Source organism: Notolepis coatsorum (assembly GCF_963971535.1).
Source record: "Notolepis coatsorum genome assembly, chromosome: 7".
Taxonomy (NCBI): Eukaryota; Metazoa; Chordata; class Actinopteri; order Aulopiformes; family Paralepididae; genus Notolepis; species Notolepis coatsorum.
This window is the reverse complement of record NC_140171.1, coordinates 74,612,197-74,620,475: the sequence shown is the minus strand read 5'-3', so window position 1 is coordinate 74,620,475 and position 8,279 is coordinate 74,612,197.

Sequence of the window (8,279 nt, the reverse complement as noted above, 5' to 3'; positions counted from 1 at the left end):
ACCCTGTTGATTGAATTTATTTAGTTAATGAGATAAATCAGGTTTGAAAGTATGACATAGTGGTTGTGTTTTTATTTGTTGTGCACTTTAAATCACACAACATGTATCTGAACCAGGCCAGTGCAGAAACATCATGAATGACAAAGGCTTGAGGTAAGGGGAAATTATTTGGAGGGAGGGACATAATGTCATTGTAATAAGGATATCTTGATTTTCATGGCTATTCTGCCTTGTTTGAAGAGAAGATGGTGGTTTGTAAAAATACTTTGTGGCAGAGCTAAACGATCTGCCTGGGCATGTGCCTGATCCAAACACTGCCTCCGAACACATTTCTGTATGTTCAATATTGTTCTGCGGCAGTCTTGAAGGATAGAGACAAGTCTGACACCTTGTGGTTAAATAAAAAAATAAAAATACAGTCAGTCAGAAAAGCATGCACTGTCTGTCTCTCTCTCTCTCAGAACCCCTGCCCCCCTTTTTACCTTAATTTTCTTCCTCTTTCTCTCACCTTCTATAATTTTTTCTGCTTTCTCTCATATTCTCTGTGAATCTCAGCCTTATTTTTTTTTATCTCACTGGTTCCCTGTTTCCTCTCCATCATTAGACGGGTCAATATATGGTTGAACCTCAAAAAAATTGCAACAAAAGGTTTTTCAATGGATTCTGGTACCATTGGTCATGCTAAATAACATACTAAAAGTCTACTAAATCTAACCTTGCGAAAGGGGTCATTTTCAAGATGGCGGGCGTCAATACACTAATTCACAGGTGAATATGGTAAAAAAAAGGTGAATAGGGTAAAACAAAAATAACTAACAGATATCACCATAAAACTTCCCAAGTTGATTGCTAACATCAATAAACTTATATTTTGTATTACACGTTTTCTGAAATGTTATGTTTAAATATGCAAATGAGGCAATATCTGATTAAATATATGCTGAATTTAATACATTTCCAGAGAGCGAATGTGAATGCAAAAGTCAGCTATTTATAAATTTTTGTACAGTCTATGATTGCTACTGTACACACAGTGTTATTTAGGCTACAGCCAATAGCAAATGTGAATCCACAATACTTGAACAACTTCAGTGTGACTGGTTAATACTCTGCAAGTGGAATCAACCACATAACTCTGTAACACTCCCCCCTGCGGAATTCCACGTGCTCACAACACTATCCAGACAGAAAATACAATTTCGGACCAGTCAGAAAACACATCAGGTACCAAACAATCAAGTACAATCCAGAACAACATATCGTCCGACAAAAAATAAAGAATACACAATCAAGCATCATCAAGGTTTTAATGGTTAACACTGCCATCCGCATTGAACTTCTGATCTGAAATAAAGGCCCTTACCGGGCGGCTGATTGGTGCAGTGGGCAAGGCGCTCGCCTCTAACGCAGGTGACGCTGGGTTCGAGCCCAGCTCTCGGCGTTGCTACCGGCTGGCCGGTCGTTCATACTAACACAATTGGCAAGTGTTAGAGGGTGGGAAAGCCGGTGGGTGGGGATTTGACGTTGTGGACAGCGACTCCTACAGGTCAGTTTGGTGACGCCGGTGCAACGGAAGCAGGAAGTGACAGGGGCAGCGTGAGCCTCCCACGCGTTACTCCTCGCCACAGAGAGTTTGAGCTGCTGTGGCGAAAATATGCGACAGGCTGCCTCCTCGTGTACCAGAGGGGACACGTGATGCAAGGCTTCTGTCCTCACTACAACCGACCTGTGGGAGGCATAGTCTAGCAACGTTCAAGACAGGGGAGGGTAGAATTGGATACACGAAACTGGGATGGGAGAAAAATTGAAAATGGGGAGAAGAAAAAAGCGGATAAAAAAAAAAGCCCTTACTACCTTCCTTTGCATATAATAGTAAAGGAGTAAGACAAGGAGATCAGTATATTTTCCAATCAGCGTAGTGGTGTGTAGAAGAGATGCCTCCACTGCAGCCTTTACTATGTCTACATCAGCATCCCCAGATGCATTGACCACAGTGCAATCCTTTTGTTTCAGTTCATCAGTTATCATCCGGATAAGTCTGTTTATTGATATCTCTTGACAAGAACTCCTCCTTCTTACAGGAGGACTCAGTTTCTGCCCTCGTCTTTGATGTGTGTTGTCTTTGATGGTCACCCTTCCTCATAGCCATCAAAGACAACGATCGTCGCTGAACCATAATGCCGGATGGTGAAGTCACCATATGACTGTGCTATTTCACCATAGGTTTTTCTGCACTTCCATGGTATTCGGTGAAGGAGTGAACCTCCATCAAGGACGTGGCATTTTGTTTGTGGTACAGAATCTAGTATTGCATCACCACTTGCATCACAGATCGCACACGCTAGTTGAGGCTTATCAGTCTTCCGGAAGACGTTTCTGGCTTCAAAGAGGGCAGGAGGGAAAGGACTGAGCTCGTAGTGCATAACCTCCTCCAATGATAGCTCTCTAGTTTGGGAGACTACCAACAAACGTTGAAAAAGCAGTGCAGAATCAATGGTTTGATCAGGAGCAACCTTGATAGTTGAGTTTTGTCCAAGGGTTATTGCTTTATCCTTTCTACTGAACCAGACTGTGAATGCAGGCTGTCCAATCATTTTGTGCATGATTTTGTTTCCGACATACTCATATTCATGCACGTTCACACCTTCCTCAGCCACAACTCCAGTGACAATGTTCCTTAACGAAGAGTCTGGCGAGAATGGTGACCATACAGCAAGTTTTGAACCAATCGCCTTCAGATCAGCAACATCCCTTTTCATCCTTGCTGCCGTCAAATCCTTGTGCTGTTCAGAGGTTGTGTGTATGTGGTCCTTGACATGGTCCAAAGCGCTCTCTGCTCCTCAGACATTCCGCTTCCACGTGTCATACCTCCAGTGGTCTTCAACGACCTCCCGGTACATCTGGGTGTTTGATATCAAGCTGCCCCATCTCTTGGACATAAAAGTATGCTGATTTCAAGTAGTTGTAATGCCCAGCTGCAGCGAATATTGGCATGCAGTCAGACAGCGGGGTAGGTGCATCAGCCAAGAACCTGTTCAATCTGCCTTTATCAGTGACCTAGCAACTTTTACCATATTTTGGTAATGCAGCCACAACTGACTTGTCTTGGATCTAGAACTCAGTTCCATCTTCCGTTTTTCCAGCTCTTGGTTTATTCGACTGAGGGTCTCTGATGTGAACACAGTTTCTAACATCATATATCACCTCTTGATAGTGCAGTATACATCTCCTCTGACTCTTCAACCATTGCTGCAAATTCAGGATTCTCATCTGCCATCTCTGACACCACCATATGGTTAAGACATTTGTCTACAAGGAGATGGCCACGGAATGCTCTCTGGACCGATTTGCCCATCATCATATGGGCTACAGTATTTTCACCATAGACTACTCCTAGAATGTCCTTAAGTCTTGTACCGTCCATCAGTGTACTGATAAGTCCAGTAGTGTTTTACAGGTCAGGTCCTCCGTACCGACTGCACTCAGTGGCGCGTTGGTGATTTCATACCTGGTTGCACTGTGTTTTAATGACGCCATGTGCACGCGCGGTCCCGGGCGCGTGCGCATAAATGTTCCCTTGCGTGCGCACAAAATAAAGACAATGCCTAGGAATGGAATGTAACACATTTCATTCACAAGTTTCGTGTGAATTTGAACACACCTGACGACCTGAGCTATTGTTATGCAAAGTAGCCAGGTCACCCAGGTGGGTACTTGGCGAGTTGGTGCATCAGTCGAGTGCAGCGGATTCTTGTGTGCATGCGCGTGCTTCTGCTCACAGACCCGGTTGCACGGCATGCAACCCCGTCCCATGACCAACGCACCCCTGTCTGCACTAGGGGCTGAGTGTGTCATAGCAAGTGTGACACACATAGACTGTATGTGGTCACAGTGTTTTTATTTGTTTTTAATACATATCGCTGCTGTCGGGACAAAACCTCATAACTCCATTTTTTGAATTTTTTTTTTATTATATAAATCAACTCCATAGATCATCCTCCATATGCGTGTGTGGGTTTTACAAAGTTTAAACAATGGGAAAGCATTAAACCGATCATCTGTCTAAACCTCCTAACTCTATTCACCCTCAAATCTGTGTTAGTTTTTTTCCTCTGCTGAAAAGTTGGGTTTTTGGAGTTATGAGGTTTTGTCCCGACAGCAGCGATATGCACCTTTAAGGGACTATTTAGTTTATCCAGCAGATGGAAGTTGAGTCTTAAGCCACAGCCCACAGCGGAGCTGTAACTATTGCTCCTGCCCGTGCTGCTTCCTGTCATTCTGTAACAGGACGCCAATGGGAAACAATAACATCTTCTGTCTCCTCATTTCATCTGTTTACCAACAGGTCAGTAGCATGAAATAAGCACTCAAAACATTCACAAAATGTATGTAAAGCAATGATATGGATATGGACATTGTTTATTGTATAATTTCGTAACAGATGTCTGTAGATGAGGAGAATGTGGATGCTAGCTAGCAGTCACCTAGCTAGCTGCTAACAGTGTTATTGTGCACGCAGGACAGGTGGAAACGAACGTCATAGCTGCTCATTTGGTACAGTTAGAGGAATATTATTTTCTATACTTTTTGCCTTATTCATTTACAATGAGTTAAATGATTATATATATGTTATATATATTTACTGTTTCTTAATTTGCCTCATTCATTTAAAATTAGTTATAAGGTTAAATATATATATGTTATATATATTTACAAATGTTATTGGGGTATAATTACCTGATGCCTCTATTGTTTGCTATACTGTTTCTTCATTTGCCTCATTAATTTACAATGAGTGATACGGTTAAATATATATATGTTATATATATTTGCAATTGTTCTTTATTTAATTGAGATCTATACCAAAAGAGTTGGATTCAGATGTATTTTAATAAATGCATTCTGTAACAGGACGCCAATGGGAAACAATAACATCTTCTGTCTCCTCATTTCATCTGTTTACCAACAGAATCCTATCTGTTCAGGTCTCACACCTGAGACCTGTAACACAAGCAGGTGGGTAGAGGCATGACCACCGCACTCTCTGCACTAGGGGTGAGTGTGTCATAGCAAGCAGTAGTGTTTTGTCTGCCATAGCATATCTCTGTGCTCTCCCAAAATCGCTGGCTAACTAAAGCTTAATTTATACATTCTAAAGTTGGCAGTTGTTGTTAGAATGTTGGAAGTAAAAAATTCAGCTGCACTCCAAAAAATCAATTCCGCATATATTTAATCAGATATTGCCTCATTTGCATATTTAAACATATAATTTCAGAAAACGTGTGATACAAAATATAATTGTATTGATGTTAGCAATCAACTTGGGAAGTTTCATGGTGATATCTGTTAGAATTTTTTTTACCCTATTCAACTGTAGTGAATGTATTGGCGGCCGCCATCTTGAAAATGACCCCTTTCGCAAGGTTAGATTTTAGTAGACTTTTAGTATGTTATTTAGCATGACCAATGGTACCAGAACCCATTGAAAAACCTTTTGTTGCAATTTTATTGAGGTTAGGTGTTTTTCCCCATAGATTGACCCGTCTACATCACCACTTGTTTCTTCTCTGTGATCTGTTTCTTTATCAGCCACCCTCTGCCTTCGCACTCCTCCCCCCGCTCTGCGCTCTATGGTCAACTCTCAAAGTCATCTTTCTGATGTTTTTGTTTTTGTTACTGTAAGTAAGAACACATTCTTACATTCCCATTTTTGGACATTGAGTTGTATGAAATACTTGCCAGTAGTGTAGTCGGTGCAAAGCTATTATCTTATTTACAGTCCTGATGTCGGAGTTCCGAGCGAACTGGGAAGCTTTATAGGCAGCAAACGGTGTCACGAAACCAAAAGATCCACACCACAACATGCAGACAAGGGTTACCCATTTACAACACAAAACTATGGTCCCCCAGTATTTTGAAACAGCTGATTATACTGAATCAGACTGAACCAGCATTATAGCTCTTTTCAAGAAACAAAATAGTGCCAAGTGATAGCAGAATTGGAAAAGCTGGAGGACCGTGGTTTTGTGTTGGAAATGGGTTTCCCTTTGCCTGCATGTTGTGGTGTGGGTTAAAACTGGTTGGTTTTATGCCTCCGTTTAGAGTCGACGAATAGTATTCTACTGTTGACCTTTCCGTTACAGGTCCACTTCACCAAGCATGAGGCTACTGCCAGCCCCTTTGTCCTTTAATCCTATCCCAACCCCTGTCTTCTAACCCTAACCCAACCCCTGTGTCCTCTAATCCTAACTCCTGTGTCCTCTAATCCTAACAAAACCCATGTCCTCTAATCCTAACCCAACCCCTGTGTCCTCTAATCCTAACTCCTGTGTCCTCTAATCCTAACCCAACCCATGTCCTCTAATCCTAACCCAACCCCTGTGTCCTCTAATCCTAACCCATCCTGTCATGTATTATTTTTGTTCTGTTTTTTTTTTGTTTTGCCATAGTTTGTCTCTCCTGCCCATGTAAAGCGTCTTTGAGCACCTGGAAAAGCGCTATATAAAATAGATGTATTATTATTATTATTATTATTATTAACCCAACCCCTGTGTCTTCTAACCCTAACCCAACCCCTGTGTCTTCTAACCCTAACCCGCCCACCCTTTGAAACCCTGTTCCAGACTGTGTGTCACATCTAATCTCGTCCGGGCGGAGAATTTTGGTCCAGGCAAGTCTAGTGGTTCACCCGATCACATTGGAACGCGTCCATGGCCCCTCGATGTATGTGTTGTGCCAGATTATGTCGAGGACCCGATGGACATCAATACTGGAAATCGCGATCAGACAATTGGAATATTCTTTTTGGAATAACCCCGATCAAAGGTAAGGACTATCTGACGTAAATTCCACCTTGATCCTACAATGATTTCATATCGATCCAGTCGATCAACGTATGTAGTATTCAAAATGAATGCCGTTGATGATGATCAGAGCATGTCGAGGCGAGCAACGCGACCGCATTTAGCAAAATTCACACATCGCTCCATAGTGCCGTTTTCAGGAATTAGCCAGGATCACTCTGAAACTATACAATCTTCACAACAGGATAACACGCGAACGTATACATGAAAACATTTATTCTTTTTCACATGTTGAACGAGGGATAGTTACTGTCAAATGAGGCATAGTATTGTCTCCATAGCTATAATATACAATAGATATAGCCCTGCAAACACTGCGACGCACAGTGAAAAGGGATCATCCCTATGTTCCCCGGGTCCTATGTTCCCCGGGTTCTATGTTCCCCGCTTTGATTGATTAATAGATTGAACATTTTATACATTTTTATTATTTTATTAATTATTAATGTCCGCCTTGTTTCGAACGGTTAAGCTTAGGCCCTCTTTCGAACTGGTTAAGGTTAGAGTTTGGAATCAGGGCTGGTGGTCTAAAATTTTCAATCAATCAATCAATCAAAGCGGGGAACATAGAACCCACGGGAACATAGGACCCGGGGAACATAGACATGCTCCCAGTGAAAATGCCTATATAAAGCGTGGCGCATTTACTACTGGATGAGGATAATAGCTGACAGAGAAAGAGTTAATGTTAGGATTAGAAGACACGGGTTGGGGTTAATGTTAGGATTAGAAGACACTGGGGTTGGGTTAATGTTAGGATTAAAAGACACAGGGGTTGGGTTAATGTTAGGATTAGAAGACACTGGGGTTGGGTTAGGGTTAGAAGACACAGGGGTTCTGTTGGATTATGGTCGTTTCAGCCTTCACCGCCTTCGTCTGTGTCATTTGCGTTGTGTTGATTTGTTTGTTTTTCCATGAGACCATCGTCTAAGGCTGAGACACCAGATATCTCCCTGGTGCATTTTGAACAATCTTACGCTGTCATCCATTTATATCAAAAGGATAGTTTATTTACAATAAACAGAGGTCTAATACAGAATGAAATGAAGGAGGAAAAACAAAGTCTTTAAAGGTAATAGGAAAATATCTGTCTCATTCTCTCTCGTCGTTGGTCGGCTTATCGCTCTCTAGCTCACTCTCTCCTGGCACCCTCCCTCCGTCAGGGGAGAGGCCTTCACTCCGATGTTGCTCTCTGCTCTGTCAGAACCCAACTGGCCCTCTGTGTGTCTCTCCCACAGCTTCTGTCCTGTGTTATCTTAACAAATGTTTAGTTTAAAATTAGTTGGGATCTGTTTGTTGGAACAGATGTTGCCTGGCTAAGACGTATCTCCTACTCAAGGCTAGAACCGTGATGTTAGGGGAGAGGTTAGTAACGGCTAGATAGTGGGGCGGGTCGCCTAGGTGACGAGGCGAGTT